Raw genomic sequence first — 18,213 nt, 5'->3', positions numbered from 1 at the left:
TGCAAACTCCTGCCTTACCCATTTGGCAATGGCGGTATATCCTGCCTAAAGCGTTCTTTGCCCACAGCCATGCCCACGTTGCATGGTCCCTGTCCTTCTTCATGTGTTCATGTACATACAGCGTCCTCAGGGAAGTTGTGACCACCTTATTTCCAACTACATCTGCTTGCCACTGCACTATCTTCTTTACTCTTCTGTAACTTCCCCAAAGCAGTTCTTATGGAGCTTAGCAGATATTTTGCCATTTTGTACCTTATCTAACCCTCCACCTAAATGAAATGTCCAGAAAGGCAAGGGTTCTTATTCTCCCCAGGCACTTTGAGGACCATTGCACTACAACAGTGCTGGCTACCTTGGAAATTTCCAATCTCTGTAATGAATGAAGGGATTCTGAACCATTCATGAGACAGCTTTTTAAACTAGATGCTTCTTTCTAACCTAACACACAGGATATGTTGTATTTTAACAGAACCTTCCTAATTATTTTCTTACTGAGTCTACTCAACATCCTACTTTGAAGATGGGCTCACTTATAGCAGGGCTTACACTTTAAATATAAAAATGTGAACAGCAAGAAGACCTGAATGGCTGTATTTACATTTTCCTTCTATCATACACATATATCATATATAATAAATATCAATTTATGTAATATGAATGTATATGAATACATCATATATAAATGTATTAATATATAAAACAAATTAGACACATACATATGTCATACACTCACACATTCGTAGGTTTAGATTCACAGCAAACTTGAGTAGAAAGCACAGAGGGTTCCCATATATCTCTTCCTACATGTGTACCAACTCCCCCAGCATCAGTATCTCCTACCAGATGGTCTATTTGCTACAACTGATGATCATACATTGACACGTCATTATCATCCCAAGCCCATGGTTGACATTAGAGGTCACCCTTGGCATTGCACATCTTTGGGTTTGCACGAATGTGTAATGGCATGTATCCATCACTGTAACGTCACACAACAGTCTCACTGCCCTGAAAATTCTCTGTGCTCCCCTGTTCCTCCCTCCCCTGTGCCCCCCAAGCCTGGCAAACAGTGATTTCTTCACTGTCCCCGAACTTGTGCCTCTTCCAGGAGGTCTGTGGCTAGAATCCTACAGCGTGCAGCGCCTTTCAGACCAGACTCTCTCACTGAACCCCGTCCATTCAAAACTCTGCCACCTCTTCCCATGGCTTGAGAGCTCATTTTTATTTATCCCTAAATACGATCCCATCACTTACGTGGACCACTTTCCTTACATGCTTAAACATCGATTATTTATCAGTACTCGTTAGTTACTTAAAACTTCCCAAAATATTTTTCATGGTGTCAAGAAGTACGAGGATGCTTCCAAATAGTTGGACAGCCTCGCTCGCAGGTTAAATTACACAAACAAAGCCAGATGTCTAAGGTGCTGATAATACCTTATATGGAATCAATCAATCACTAAATACTTTTGTTTCCCAAGACACTGCCTATCCCAAGGCACTGCATGGAACAGCCCATGGGCCACTGGAGACACTCTTGTCACTAAGAATGCACTGAATCCCTTGGTTGGTTTTGTCCTGTGGGTGGCAGGATACTGGAGTGTTCTGTTCAGTAGACCAGAGTAATAACTCTCAGAGATGCTGCATTTCCTTCATCAGCTGTAACTCGTATTCACCTTTCTAAACCATTACTCTGAGGTGTCTCTCTCTGCACTGGGTAAGTTCTTATAAACAAAATTAGCTTCTATTAAATTAAACTCATTTTATGAAAATCTAGATAGTTATCATATATTGCATTTAAACTGAAAATCAACACAGATGCATGAAAATATAATTTATATTATCTTCTAAATTAATACTCCTTTCCCTTTTTCTCTTCCTCCTCTGAAGTCTGCAAATATATTTTAAGCCGAATTTGACACAGAAACTCTTTCATATCTGGAATTCTTTTGAAAATCTGAATTATTGACAAATTAAATGCTCTTCTCCCTTCTCAGTCTCATTAATGGAAAATTTACCAGGATGATTTCATTCCAAATAGGCTAAATGAAAGAAATTTATAGATAACAAAGTATCAGCTGACATCTAAATTTCTCATTTGCCACGTAACTCTAAAGCTCAGTAAGACAGGTGAATCCACTTGGTTGCTGCTTTTAAGAAAGAATATACATCTGAAAACTTGTTCTTATTTTTAAAAATGTACTTGCAAGAATAACTGTCTTCCTAATAAAATGAACAGAAGACTATGTGGGTTTAGCAAAGTAATTGATTTAGATTTAACAAAGCAATAATAACTGATTATTATTTTAATTTTTATTTATTACCATTATTTTTCATGTCTTGCCTACCATACTATGTGCTGAATCCGCTTTTCATCAGAATGGAAGTTACCTGTGGAAGACAAAGTAGATTTATGACAAAGAAAACATTCTTTAAAATCTGTTACAGGGATGTTTTTATAATTCTTTGTTTCTCCCAATAGTACTTAGCAGTTGTGTGAAAGTTAAATTAGCTGTGTAGCAAGTCCGGGACTTGAATGAGACCATTTTTCATCTCAGGTGCTCACGACTCCCAGTGTGGACTCAGATCATTCCCTTTCTATTCTACTTTTGGTTGTGATTTCCACTTGAAGTCTGAACCCTTGGAGAAATGTGTTGTATGGGCATTTAATTTTTCCATTTAATGGGACATCCAAGGTTGACCAATTTCACTAGGACATTTTAAGGAAGAATCCTTGCAAAGGTGGTTGAGATATAAACCAAGCACGAGGTGTTTTCTGTGCCTTGCCAAGATAATCAGGCTCCTGGAGAACACATGAAAGAAAGACTCCTGACACAAATCTAAGTTCCTCATCCCTCACAATTAGCACGTCAGTGGGAATCTTGAACTTTCCCTTAAAGTAACAAATGTTGAGTGCCAGCTAATTTTATATACAAATTCTAGCAATATTAACACATGGGTTACTTCAACTTCAAGGCTAATTGTCCTACTTGTAATCTATATTAATTCTATACCTAGGAATCTTAAAAGGAGCAAATGACAAGAACATTCTTTAGGACAATTGAAGGCAAAATTTGTGGTTTTCTCTGTACTCTTAGTTTTAAGTTGCTTATAAACCAATTAGGAAGAACTGGAAGCATTTCTAAAAGCTCCTATTTAAAATGGTTCAAATTCTCTTTGAAGCAGCAGTTAATCATCTATTCTAGCAAACTGATGGATTTTTTTTTTTTTTAACTATCAGCATCATATAATTTCAGAGCTGGAATGACATTAGAAATCATTTACTCCTACAACTTAATTTTAATGCTAAAGAAACCAAGAGCCAGCAAAAGCGATGACCTAAGGTCACAAAATTAATTTATTCCAGGGGCGAGTCTGACCCTTTGAATCTATTCAAGACATCGTGAGTGCCTCAAGTGGGAAGCAAGGAGACTTTGCCTTTTCAAAATGTAAAAAAAAAAAAAGAAAAAATTGTTATAAGGAATAGAATAAATTCATCTAATGCAAGGAAAAATAGTAGGAACTTCTTCAGATTAGCCATCAGAGGGGAGAAATTTGGGGTCTAGCTGGTGCTTATTTCACTTTACGTCGGCAGGAGACAGAAGCAAAACAGGAGTGATGGTCCGTAAGGGTAACTAATAAACATTTAAGCTTGGACAGTGCTATATGGTTTTCAGAGCTCTAATGACACTATTATTTATCCGAATCTCAAGGTCCCCTGTGAGGTGGCCAGGGTGGGTCCTGGGTGGCTACTAGGACCCTCTGGTAGGCAGGTAAGAAAGCCACTGGCCCAGAGTCACACAGAAGCTTTCCAAGAGAGGAGATCTTGGGATCCCAGTGCTGCCGAGAGCTCCCCCACCACACCCACCAACTAATTACACAGGACATGCATGAGGTCAGAGACTAAACATCCTGTGGTGAAAATCAGAATATAATGTTTGCTCTCTAGCCTGCAAATGAGACAGGGTATTTGAGATTGAGTCTATCTGTCCCGATGTACATATAAAAGGAAAGAAACTAACATCACAAGTTCGAGGGATAACAGATCGTCTTCATGCGCATTTTCCTCCTTGTATCAGGTGTGACTCTGAATGAGTGGTTCACACACACACACCAACACATGCACACACAATCTGGGCATGTGTGTGTGAAAAGAAAAAAAAAACAGGTCTTTGTCTCCAGAGAGCTTTAATTTACTCTTCCTCAAGCTCAACTGGTATCTGCTTTGTGAATGTCAAATCGAAAAATAACCCTACAACTGAAGTGGGAAGGATGTTAGGATTCGAAGCTGGTAGCCAAGAAAGAATTCTTGAGAAGTCTTCCGTCAAAAAATGGTGGTTCTATTAAAGCGCAGGGACAAGACCCGTGGGCAGAAAGAGCCGCTCTATGGTCATGGAGAGTGGCCCATTATAGAATTTCACGTTGGAGGGGATCAGGGATAGCGGAACTGTCCGAGGAATTTTGGAAGCCAGGTTTCCAGGACCTGGAGGGGGCTAGCTGCTGTTGGGGAAAGGCCATTTCTCACTGTCGCATAGAACCCTAGTCATGGGGCCCTTCCGATGTATATCCGTGGCCATATGTTTGGAGATGATTGCCAGCATGTATCTTGCGGGGTGGTTAGAGATAAAGGAAGTTTCCAAAGGAATTTTTATAGGTTAAAGTAGACTTATAGGATCCTGGCTGGGGGTTGGGGTAGGTGGATGGGTCAGGCTAGGATCGCCTTTTGCCCTTAGCAAAGTGTCAACATCAAGGCAGTTGAGTCCCGACAGGAATGTCATTCTGCCTATTTCAAGGACTTGTCAGTGGGCTGTAAGGAAATTAAATTATTTTCCTTTCTGCCTTTGTTTCTCACATCAGTGGCTACTCCCTCATCTCCTTTGCCACACCCACAATTTGTGTCCTGTTTCTCATCTCAGACAAGCAGATCTGAACGCACGGTGATAGAACCTGCAGACCAAGCACAGCCTCGCTGGCGGTGCCTTCCTGGTCATCCCCGTAACCAGCCTCTCCCTCCCATGCTTCTTGTTTGTCTTTCGCTGGAGGTGATATTTAAAGTGGTGGCTTGGGCCCTCAGTGGGGCTTACCAGGTCTTTCTGGGTATCTCCCATGTATTAATGGGAGCTGTTACATGTTAATGAACTGTTTTCCTCTTGGGAAACTGTCTTTAGTCAAGAAAGAGTAGGCACGTGTCGAGGGAAAGTTCTTTTTCCTCCTCTACAGTGAACTATCCACTCCCTGCACTTGGCTATTAGAAAAGCTGTTGCCCTTCCTTGAACGCACTCACACAGACATGTACACACACACACACGCAAATACACAGTGGTGCTTGGAACAGTGTCCTTCAGGTTCTGAGTTGGAGTACACAACAAGATATATCCTTTCCTCTAATGGGTTTTTTTCACTTCTCACTTTTCACAGAAACTCGGGTTTGTCAAAAACCACCAGTATTTTCTGGTCAAATTATCTTTTTTTTTTTTTAAGAATCCTTGTAAATGAGATAGTTTAAGGAAATTCCAATTTACCGTGGCTTTTTTTTTTTTAAGATTTTATTTATTTACTTGACAGAGACAGAGTCAGCAAGAGAGGGAACACAGGCAGGGGGAGTGGGAGAGGGAGACGCAGGCTCCCCACTGAGCTAGCAGTCTGATGCAGGGCTCAATCCCAGGACCGTGGGACCATGACCTGAGCTGAAGGCAGATGCTTAACAACTGAGCCACCCAGGTGCCCCCAATTCACCACATTTAACAGACAGCCCATTCCACGCCTCTAGAATTAGTTAGTGGCTCATTTCTCAAACTGCAAATACAGAGTTAATTAGTTACTGAAGTCAGATGATTCCACCGCTATCGGCAGAAATCGTGACGTTGTTTCAAGATCTCTCCTGGGCTTGCAGACACATACATGAGAAACTAAACTTTCTAATTCATGAGACAATTACCCATTCACCTAGGGCCCTGCAGTGTTAAGGTGCTATTCCAATAAGCCCACTCCCTCTGGTTTTCATTAGTGTTATGAAAAGAGCTTGTTATCTTATGGCATGGGAATTTCCCCTGAGCACCTAATAACTCACTGAGCACTTAATCTCATTCTGTGGCTGTTGTTTATATGGGAAAACTTGGTAAAGATTTTCATATTAAGTAACACTACATCATTAACATGTATATATACACGCATTCCCCTGTCCTAAATAGCTCTGAGCCTACCTGCCCATTGTATCCCCCACACTGACATGCACAGTCACTCTGTCGACCCCATTGTCATATGTGGCCCCCCACGTCACTAGCAGAAGCCACCAGAACCAGCTCAGATGGGCTCCACACAGCCAGAGGCAAAGCAGCACAGTTTTCCTGGCGTAGACACCCTGCTCCAGGCTCAGAGATAGTCAAGCCTTTCCGGGCAGCCAGTATCATAAACCATCAGGTTTGACCACACAAATATCCACATCCGGCTGATTCCAGAATCTGGACATCAAATACCCCTGCCATACATATAGAGAGGCTTTAAAAAAAATTTTTTTTTACTTCTCTATTGGACATTTTGAGTGGTGAGTGCTTCTTCTTGACGCCCAACTCCTGTACCAAAAAGGAATTCAATATACATTTCAATCTGAATTTCACACTTCGATGGTATGTGTAGCTATTAGTAAGAATACAGAAATATTGGGGTGCCTGGGTGGCTCGGCTGTTAAGCGTCTGCCTGCGGCTCGGGTCAGGATCCCAGGGTCTTGGGATCGAGCCCCACATCGGTCTCCCTGCTCAATGGGGAGCCTGCTTCTCCCTCTCCTGCTTCCCCTGCTTGTGTTCCCTCTCTCGCTGTGTGTCTCTCTGTCAAATAAATAAATAAAATCTTTTAAAAAAAAAAGAATACAGAAATATTGGGAACGACCTTATGAACGGTGGTTGAAGCAGTAACTGAAGGAGGGTTCGTTCTCTCTTTCCTCCGACCCCCCCCCTCTCCAAAAGCATAGCTCCTGCTGTAGGACAAACAGTGGGGACAGCACTCCTACATGGCGACCCAGTCAACAAGGTCTCTTCCCTTCGTGGGGCTCAGAGCAGGCATGCGGATAACGCAGGTGGCTGGTCTGAGGTGGGAGCCGGAGAAAGCTGCCCGGGGTGCACATGACGGTAAAGAACAATCCACGTGCCCCGCAGCAAACAAAAAATGAATGATAAGAATGTCAGGCAGGAGTCAGAGAAATGAGCCATCGAGCATCGAGCCATGGGCAGACCTCGAGGGGCTTTCACTGTGCAGTGCTGAGTGAGACAAGCCAACGAGAGGAAATCCCACCTGTAGGAGCCCAGCCATACGGCAGCAGAAGACGAAGCGCGGAGATCAGTGCTTGCGAGCACTCGAGGTCGGGGGAGGACGGAGAGCTGGAGCTCAGAGGGTTTTCAGGGCAGTGAGAACACTCTGTGGGACACTGTACTCACGAACCCATGTCGTTACACATCTGTCAAAGCCATGCAATGTGCACCACCAGGAGTGACCCGGAGCGCAACCTGGGGGCTCCGCGTGATAATGATGTTCACAATGAGCTCATCGGTTGCAACGAATGTCCTGCTCCGGGGGCGGGGGGGGGGGCTGGAAATACTGATAAAGGAGGAGGTTGTGCGTATGTTGGGCGTGGTCAATGGGGCATCTCTGTACCCAACCCCCAGTTTTGCTCTCAAGTCCCAATCTGTGGCTCAGCCTTTGCTTCTTCAAGTGTCTAAGTCTTCACTAGCGCAGAAAAGGACCCTCTACCCAAGTGCCTTTGCCCATTACGTCCGTCGGCCCGATGGAGAGGGCGCCCCGAGAGCCTGTGATGCTCCGGGATTCATCCTTGCAAGCTCAGGGGAGGAAGGCGGTGCCAGATGAGGGGGCTGGATCTGCAGCTAAGGGAGCTCCAACCTCAGGCTGAGTCTGACCCAACAGCGTCTGGGAAGACTTCTCAGATGCCTCCCACCAGGAGGAGCACGGAGTTTCTCTGGTTTTAAGAAAGGGCAGACGGAGGGTACCATTCACTGAGCACCAAGGATGGCTACGCTAGTGGACAGTCTGCAAACCTCACCACCTGGGGAGCAGGCAGTGTGATGCTGCACAGTCCGAACATCCTGTCTGTGGCTCAGTGGCTGCACTTTCACTCAGAAGCCCACTTTGTCCAAGACACCGTCACAGTCAACACAGGATAATCCATGGAGGCACCAAAACTTCTCTAAACAACGTGCATTTTCCTCACAGATCCCATGACGCATGACAACACTAATTTCTTCCAGAGCCATCTCGCTTGGGAAGGTGGGCAGTCTTTTCATTTTTAAAATTTAAATGAAAGATACAGAGTCCAGAGAAGGTGGTGTGATTTGCCTGTGGTGTCACTGGGAAGCTACAGAGCTCTGAAAGCGGCGTAATTGGGTCTAAGTTTAATATTTAGGTGTGAAAATCTCAAGATTTCTTACTCTCTTTCAAATCACAAATTATTTTTTGTCAGGTCCTTGCTCAGTCTTGAAAGGAAGCCTAACAAAGGGCCAAATTGCCTCCTGGATCTTACAACCCAGACAGATCCAAGGGCAGGACTTAGGAGCACTGATCTGACCTCACTAGCTCACATGATGTCTGCAGCTGTACCTTCCTTTCAATTCTGTTGCACACGCATTAGCAGCGGAGAAACTGCCTTAAACACCAGGTCAGGGCCACCTGGGTGGTTCAGTGGGTTAAGCCTCTGCCTTCGGCTCAGGTCATGATCTCAGGGTCGTGGGATCGAGCCCCGCATCGGGCTCTCTGCTCAGCAGGGAGCCTGCTTCCCCGTCTCTCTGTCTGCCTCTCTGCCTACTTGTGATCTTGCTCTCTGTCAAATAAATCAATAAAATCTTAAAAAAAACAAAACAAAACAAAACAAAAAAACACCAGTTCAGGTCTCTCCTGTAGGATGGTCTCTTCTGTTCTGATGCCGGTGAGCTGGACTGGAGTGTCCGTGGAAACTGGAGAGCGCCACTTGGTTTCTTCCTTCTCAACTGCCCCAAACCTTCCCCTTCTCCCCGACCTTCTCATCACTGGACATGCACAAATAACCAGTCTAAGGGTCTCTGTCCCTGAGTCTTCACTGAGTGTCAGCCCAATGTCACATACGTTGCCCCCATCCCATGAGAGCTCAGGAATATCATCACCATGTCACAGATAAGGTAACTGAGTCACGGAGCAGTTCAGGGACTTGTCTACCATACTCAGAAGCAGCGCAGAATGTCATAAGGTTACTATGCTAGTCTCTCTCTTTCTCTTTTTTCAGTTTACCTATAAAAGATTTAATCACACAAACCTATGACTTCTAAAACCAAGGGATCGGAGGGCAACATTTGCCTCTCTTAAACCTCACAAGGGTCATATTTCTTGTCATATTCTAAACGTTTCATCATAAACGTTTCATCATTCACTATGCGTTCTTTATAATATTTCAAGTGATAGAGCAGCGCATGATGCGGTCTGTACAAGGATTATTATTCCCAATTTTAGAGATGAAAAAACAAGATTTTTTTTTTTTTTTTAACCAATTCACGATTTTAGCTAGGAACAGAGCCGGCTCTAACCCGTGCTTCGGGTGTGGACATCTCCATCTTCACCTTGCTCTGGTTCTTCCTCACTGTGCTCTGGCCTCCTCTATGTATGGGTAAACCAGATGCCTCTGTTTTGCCTTCCTTGTGCTTTCTGGTGTCCAGAGATGGAGGTACCGAGCAGAGAATAGGGGAGAAGTGCAAGAACATCCAAGCCGTGGCTCCTCTGACAGAATTCCCTCCTGCCATCCTACATTTCGACCGCTCTCTTCCATGTCTGCCCCCTCTGCTGCCTTCCCCCGTGCGTGGATATGAACACCGCCCAGCACCCCTCTGTCTTTCCCTACCATCTACAGCCTCTGGTCACGTCATGCCATCCTTCACTCTGGCGTCCACCAGCAATGCTCATGGAATCCAGAGACGTCACTTACCCAATCCAGCTCAGATGATACCCTGTGTTTAAAGCCATACTCGCTGCTGTGTAACCAGTATGTATCCAACTGCATTATTTCTTAAAATGCTACCGTCGTTCATCTAAATATTCAAGGAATTAAGAGTCCTTTGTGTTCTCCTTGATTTATTCCCCACTATTAAGTCTTGTTCTGAAGCGATTCTAACATATGCACGGCAGGTCATGAATGTGTTGCCCGTTTTGATAGGAACGAAATTGCTTGGTATCACTTCCGTTTCATCGTTGTATTAAGAGAAGACGGCCCAGTTCCTTGCCTCAATGCCAATAAAGACGGAAATTATTCTTTCCCTGCTTTGAAGAAAATATGGATCAAAAATATGAATCGGTTCTAGCTTATAATTTTCTGTTCCCTTGGACATTCGTGGGATGACTACGTGTTCTAGTTTGGCCAGGACATTCCATTTACGTTTGTATATAGTGTAGTTATCAATGGCTCTCTTGCTCATTTCTAAAGATGTCCTAGCTGCGTCTTTAAATTACATGCTTATCCTCACCACAATGATCTTTGGAAAAGGAGGAAAGGAAGAGGGTTTGACGGGGCAGGCATAGCGACAGAGCGGGGTAAGATCTCAGACAGGCCCTTGCGGGGCTTCTCCGTGGCATCAAGTCCACATTGGCCTCCACGCTCTTCCTCAGTATGATTCGTCTGCATCTGATCTGTCTGAGAAGCTTTGTGCTTAGGGGCTCCTTAAACTGAAATGTTCTTTCTCCTTATGTTTGCAGGCATACATTTCATTTCAGGCCTTGCTTAAAAAATAGCTTGTCAGAGAGCCTATCCGTGGCCATTCTATATTAAGTTGGGCCCCGTTTCCATCCATCTCTATTTACGCTGCTTAAGTTCTTAATAAAATCTATTCCTACAAGACATATCATGTTGCCTACTCCACTGTCTGTATACCAGCTGTAGCTCTGCATTAGGACCGAAACTTAATGAGAGAAGGGAATTTGTCTGTTTTGCTTACTGCGCTAACCTCAGTGCCTGTAACAGTGCTCGGCACTTTGTGAATGCGCAATAAATATTTGGTGAATGAAGAAACTCATTCATCTTGCATAACAGATGTCAGACTGAGCTCCCAAATGCATATTTTCTGCATTAACCCTCTTCTGCTTCAGCACTTTATCAGGTCTCCAATCGGGATGAGTTACGTCGAAAGAACCTCTGCCTGGTGTTTCAAATGCTGTAGGGACATGGGAGGGAAGGGAATCACCAGAGTTTGTAAATGCAGTGTGAGGTTACACCATGAAAGTAAGTTATACATGAAGAAGAACAACTTGAGAGAAGTCTGTAACTTAGAGATATGGTTGCATAGGAGCCTCGTCCAAATCCAGAAAAATACCGTGCAGTAATAATGATAACAACTATAACAACAACAAAACTGAAACTTATCTGGTCTCATATCAGAAGGCCCCGGAATGCAAGCCCACTTGTCAACAAGCTCCATTTGGGGCATGTAATGACAAAAAAGGATACTATCTCAAAAGAACCCTGGGAATCACATCACTCTAACATGCAGCACAGCGCAGGGTCTCTTCCTCTTTTCTATAGAAAAACTAGGAATACAAAAGAGCTATTTTCTTTTTTTTTTAAGATTTTATTTATTTATTTGACCGAGAGAGATCACAAGTAGGCAGAGAGGCAGGCAGAGAGAGAGAGAGGAGGAAGCAGTCTCCCCGCTGAGCAGAGAGCCCGATGCGGGACTCAATCCCAGGACCCTGAGACCATGACCAGAGCCAACGGCAGAGGCTTTAACCCCCTAAGCCACCCAGGCACCTTGAGAAGAGCTATTTTCAAAGAATGTCTGATAAACCACCAAATACTAAAAGAAGATATCATTTGTGCAACACCAGAGAACATAAAAAGCACCAAATGTTTTAAAGAACAGAGAGGTGATATCTAACAATAAGGAAAAATCTTTCTAAATACTGAAGTTGCAAAAAGGGGAGAGAGCCTTTTTTTTTTTTTAACATTTTATTTATTTGAGAGAGAGAGCATAAGACAGGCACGGGATGGGGGGCAGAGGGAGAAGCAGACTCCCTGCTGAGCAGGGAGCCCGATGGGCATGGAACTCGATCCCAGGACCCCTGGATCATGACCTGAGCCGAAGGCAGACACCTAACCGACTGAGCCACCTGGGTGCCCCAACAGAGACTTTTTACACATTTGCACATTGCAAACCATCATTAATAGGAATACCGAGGTGGGATGCAGAATGTGGCAAAATACTGGATGGTAGTACAAATGTATAAAATAATGTAACATAAAGAGAAGGCAAAAGGGTGCTGAGCTAAAGTGCTTCAGAAATGAGTAGCGTCCATAAGCATAAAGGCTGTAGGAATTGTACAGAAGCACTGTGCTTCAGCTGATAAAGTTGTTCCCTATGGGGTGTAGGCTAACATTTCGGGTACTACTGTACATGCATACTGGAACTGAATAATTAAACACAAGCTCATGTTCAGCTTAAGATATATTCTCATGTTTATGTGTGTGTATATGTATATATATATATATATATATATATATATATATATATTTATAGGTATGTGTATATACATGGGTTAGTAGACACACATCTATTTCCTTGCTCTGTTAGCTGAATGTTTTTGGTGATAATGAGAGAGCCCAATAGCAATGAGCTCCCATAGCAGCCAGATATTAGTATATAATGTCACCCTCAGATACAAGAAGCCAAGTCTCCCTGGAGAAATGACTAATTCTGGGACTGAAGAAAAAAATAGACAAGATTATCCTTAGCATCCTGTGGTGCCAGAAAGTCAAACAAAAACAAACAAACAAAAAATCCCACACAAACACATAAACACAGTGATAGAGGGACAGAGGAGCCAATATCCAATGAAAGAGCTTCCAGTGACCAAAGCCGAAATGATCTGAGCAATAAATAAAGTAGCATTGAATTATACAGAGTCTATAAAATAAATATCCATGACTCTGTAGAGAAATAGATGATTGATCGATAGATGATAGATAGATAGATAGATAGATAGACTTATAGATAGAGGAGAATAGACAGTCTCCTTGGTAGCAGATTTCAGGACAACGTTATGTATCCCTCAATAGGATACAGTGTAACTCTTCATTCCCTAAGTGTGGGCTGTGTGTTTTGACTTCCTTCTACAGGGTAAGGCGTGAAAAGGCAGGGGGAGAGCCATTCCATGGTGGAAAATCCTAACAAACTACCTCAGCCAGGCGATCGAGTTAGCACCAGCAGCTGTGTCGTGTTGGTAAGACAGATCCCTGAAGTGACATGATGAGACAGTACTCTGTGTGCTGTCCCTCCCCCATTCCCAAAACCTCTGTAAAATCACAAGAAAAACATGAATCAAGTCTCAATAGAGAAACACTCCACAAAACACACGACCATTGGTCCTCAAAATTGTCACGGTCACCAACAACAAGCACGGTCTGACCCAGTGTCATAGCCAGGAGGAGCCTAAGGATACGTGATGACTACAGGTACATAATCTCCTGGAACAGAAAAAGAATACCACATGGACTCTTAGGAAATCGGAGCACGTATAGATTTCGGTTTAGCCCAGTGCATCACTGTTGGTTCAATTGTTGTAACAAGTGCCCCATTCTAATGTCAGTCGCTAATAAGAGCAAACCACCCGGGGTTTGCACTGAGGAAGGAGCGAACCACCAGGAGCCGTGGAGAATGCGCACGGCGGCATCAGGAGGACAAGGCGTCCCCTGGTCCTCCAAGGAAGACAGGGTCGCCTTATGTGAATAATTCCACAGCTGGCAGGGAACTCAAACCCACTGCTCAGAGATAAGCAGGAACTTCATTCAGTCCATTTAATAAGCGTTTTGTTTGGCTAGGGGACTTTATTTGCAGGCCATTGTGGGGAGGGGAACTTGGGAGTTCAGCCATTCAGACCCCTCCGAGGTTCAAATGTCGAAGCTGCACCTCACACTCATTTGGTCTTAGAGCCCAGTGAAGTGTATGTCCCTTCTCTGTCCTATCTCCGCAATTCTTATGTACGTCTAAAGCTGTTCAAAAAACTAAAATGCCATTAGGAAAATTATGAGCTCTAACGACCAAGGAGAGCTCCAGTATTGGAAAAGTTCAGGGAGAGAGAATGTCTGGTGTGGATCTATGGTTGAATGAGAACTTGAAGTTCCCACAGAACTTGCAGGTGTAACTAAGTGTACCAGGGCCACGTGATGAATCTTGTAATATAACCTAGCTGCGGGGATGCAGAGTTCCGTCAGCTCAGGCTCACGGAGGCCCAGGCTCTGGGTCAGAATGAACATTTTTAGATTCTGCTAGGTCAGGTGTGAGCTGGGTACTCTGGTCACTTTCTTCCCTCTGTCTGAGCTGCCTCAGCCAGCCCAATGGATATAATGACTCCATGTACTCCATGTGCGTAAGAGCCGTATCAGTGTGAACGCTTTTAATAAATAAGAGGATACTCAGATAACTGTCTCTCCCTATCTATCTACATATCTTTCTTCCATCCAGGTTGTCTCCTTATTTAAAAATACTCATATCTTTATAAGGACTTTAGAATCTCTCAATCTAACTCAACGTAATTTTACACGGGCCAGCATTTCAGTCCTTTGTCTTTGTTAACTCCCGTCAGTGTTTTAAAATAATTACCCTAAACTCTCCCGCCCCCAAATATTCTTTTACTAACATCAACCTCTTCATTTTACCTGCAGCTGGGTTGTTTCAAACCCCACTTCTGAGGTCACCTCGAAAATAAATAATACGTAATTTCTTGTTATTTCCAGTGACAGCAGATCACTCCCTCATCCAAATTAGTTTAGCGCTCTGCTCTCACAATTCCCACCACATTATATCTTGCATTACAGTTATATGTGTGTTTTTATTTCCACTATAAGATGACAGAGGATAAGTCAGAATCTCTGCATTTTTCACCCAATTTTCTTTCATATTAGCAAACTTTGGGTTCTGCCTTCATAACAAGCATTCAGTAAATACGCATGAGTTAACGAAGACAGTGATACTTCAAAATACTTTGATTTCATATGGTCAATATCTCTGCAAATACCATTTGGATATTTGTGAATCCTTGAGCTGATAGATACTTAAAATGCAATTACTGTCAATTTGGCTCCAAGCCTCATTGCTACAAGATCAAGCCTCACAGGCAACATATGCCTACCAATGATTAGCTGTCAAAGTCAAAAATTACAGCAGAGAGCGAGCAAGACAAACCATTTGGAAAATATAATTTTGGCTTTGTAGCATTTTCTGTTTGCTGTGTCTCGCTGGGTCATTGTCAACAGGCGCCAGCTATGAGACAGCTCTTGAAGGAATCTACCAAGCAGAAAATCTATATGTTTTCATATGTTTCTCCTAGCCCTGGGGTGGCAGTCATTTCGCGGCAACAACGTGGACGGACTAACCCAACGCTAGTCATTTCTCTAGCTTTGCCTCAGTGCTCGGTTGTGTCCCATTCCCTTTGGAATTGGGTCAAATGGAAGATCAACATTACCGGCAGTTTTCAGATGCTTTGAAATATACTAATAATTCATAATGTCATTAATTTCTGAAACAACAGCCCCTCATTCTTCTGAAAATAAAATCATTAGAAGCATTCTTTCCATCAAATAAACTCACAAAGAGTGGAAAAAGTTTCCTGTATAGATGTGCTGGGTTTAAGGTTATAGAAAGATTTTCATTATAACGGTACAGCCTGAGCCACCATCATAGAAAATTCAAATAAACTGTGGCATATACATATGTTTACTGTCATTAACAGATGACCTGGATGGTCTTTGAGATACGACACGGGCCAAAAAAAAGTAAAAAAGAAGCTACTGATTTTAAAAAAGCCATCTCAACAAAAAACCCACAGACTCTAACATGTACCACGTGGATTAAAATATCTAAAATACCCCCATTTGGAATACTCTAGAAAAGTCTCAGAGACATACCAACCAAAATTTAGCTCATATATTTGATATAACATTTCAAACAGAATTATATATACAACTTATTTATATATGCAAATCAAATTATTATACATATAAAATGTGTATTATATAGATTTGCTTGAAAACACAATCATATAATTTTAAGTATCCTTCCAGTAAAATAATTTGTTCTAAAAGCATAATGTGATTCAGTATGTTTACAATAAAGAGCAAATATTTATGTAATATATGACTCGACACTGTCCTTATTTTTGTACTTTTACATCTGTGCTAATGGTATTTATTTTTAAAACATGTATTAAATTTCCATTATAGTATTTTCTATAATCATCTTCCAACTTTCATTCCCATGCAAAGGCACAGCTCACGTAGAGTTACAGATTTTTCACATTCGGAATTTGAGGGCTTCATCCATCCCAGCTACTTACTTAGCGATGTGCAGTTACACCCTTAGAAATAAACTGACCCACTCAAGGTCGAGCTGGGTCAGCTGATTAAGGCGCTGGACCCCTGACCAAGAAGAAGGCAGAAGTAGGAAAAGAGCATCACAGCAACCAAAATAAGGATGAAAATGGCTTCACACTAAAATCTGCAGACTTTCAAATAGAATTTCAGACATTTGGGTCCTTTTGTTTCTGAGCCTCCAGAGGGAAAGAACAGGAGCCTGGGGGACTCAGTCGGTGAAGCATCTGCCTTCAGCTTAGGTCATGATCGCAAGGTCCTGGGATCGAGTCCCCCATCAGGCTCCCTCTGCCTCTGCCTCTCTCCCTGTCTCTCATGAATAAATAAAGTCTTGGAAAAAAAAAAAGAAAGAAAGAAAGAAGACTGGAAGAAGCACGTTTGACTTCGGGAGCATGAGGGTTGCAGGCAGCGGAGACCAGAGAGCAGGAAGAAATGAGGTCTGACTGCACAGAGACCAAACAGTAAAACAGAGGCAGAGATGTTCTTAAAAGCTCATTATTCTGGCCTCGTACAATGGTGATGCAAATCATCCCAGACACATTCCCAGCTCCTGGAGAGATCTGCACCTGCGACTCAGGACCATAAAAATGGACTTTGGTGTCAGAGATGCAGAAAAAGAGACACTGTGTTTGTGCTGAGAGAAGGTGGAAGGCATGACAGACAGCAGCAGGCTTCCATCCTTTACAGGGCGTATCAAATAGATGTCCTGATAGCATAACTCTCAGTTCAGATGGATTGTACCTCATTCCCTGACAATGCTAGTCAAATAAGACCGTAATCTATCACATGCACATCTTCTGAAGGTTAAGAAATGGAGTAAGAGAAAACAAGTAACTGAAAGAGAAAAGCAAGATCCACTACCCCCATAGCACTGAACTGGTGCTGTGTGTGTGCACGTGTGTGTGCACGTGTGTGTGCGCATGAGACAGAGAGAGGGGAACTGGGGGCGTATGAACATTCATCACTAACGTATCTCACCCACTGGATGCCGGTACTCATTTAACCTGTTAGGGAAAGATCCCCTCAGTCTGCCAACAGGACACGAATGGTTTAGTAGGACAAACACATGCCATACACTTTGCAGTATGTTATCAGTCCACTTGCACCACTCTGCTAATCTCCCCGTCACCTCCCTCTAGAACGTCACGGCATCCCGCCTGACTTTCCAAAAGGTAATTCCTGCATCTCCGAGATGCAGCAGACCCATGAGCTGATACGGAAGCTCCGTGACACAACAGATCAGGCCATACCCCTCAAAAAAAAGAAAAAAATCAGAAAACTATATTGCAAGGGAAGGGAGGACGAAAGAGCAGGGAGAGAAACAAATTCAGGTCTGTTGTGGGATGAGTTGGAGAGCCTTGACAGAGAACAGTGTAGAAGGCGGGCTGGGGCTGGGGCTTGAGGGGAAGCCGGGGAGAAGCCAACGATAACTAGGATGTTGGAAGGACTAACAGAAGCTCATTTTGAAGAACAAGACTCCACGAATTTATCTTACAGACACACATCTTTCCGCCGGTCTCGAAAATAGTCTTTGTACTTTGCCTAGTTATTTATTCTCATGCAAATACTAATATCGTACACAAGTCAAGCTAGTTTCTTTTAAAATTTATAAAGAGAAAAATTGTACCTGTTAAAAACTCCAAAACCTGGCATTTGGGTTTTTTTCTAGCTAGAATGATATCATAAAACATAAATAATAAACATGCTTGAGTATACAGAAATACCTGAGCCATAAAAATAAATTATTATGAAGACTGGAGCTCCACATGTAAATGGTATTGTTGCTAATTTCATAAGCCAGTGTTTTAACTATATTAAACTTTACTTTGAGT

Source organism: Mustela nivalis (assembly GCF_964662115.1).
Source record: "Mustela nivalis genome assembly, chromosome: 20".
In the NCBI taxonomy this organism is placed as follows: domain Eukaryota; kingdom Metazoa; phylum Chordata; class Mammalia; order Carnivora; family Mustelidae; genus Mustela; species Mustela nivalis.
The sequence above is the reverse complement of the archived record's forward strand: the minus strand, read 5'-3'. Positions refer to the sequence as shown.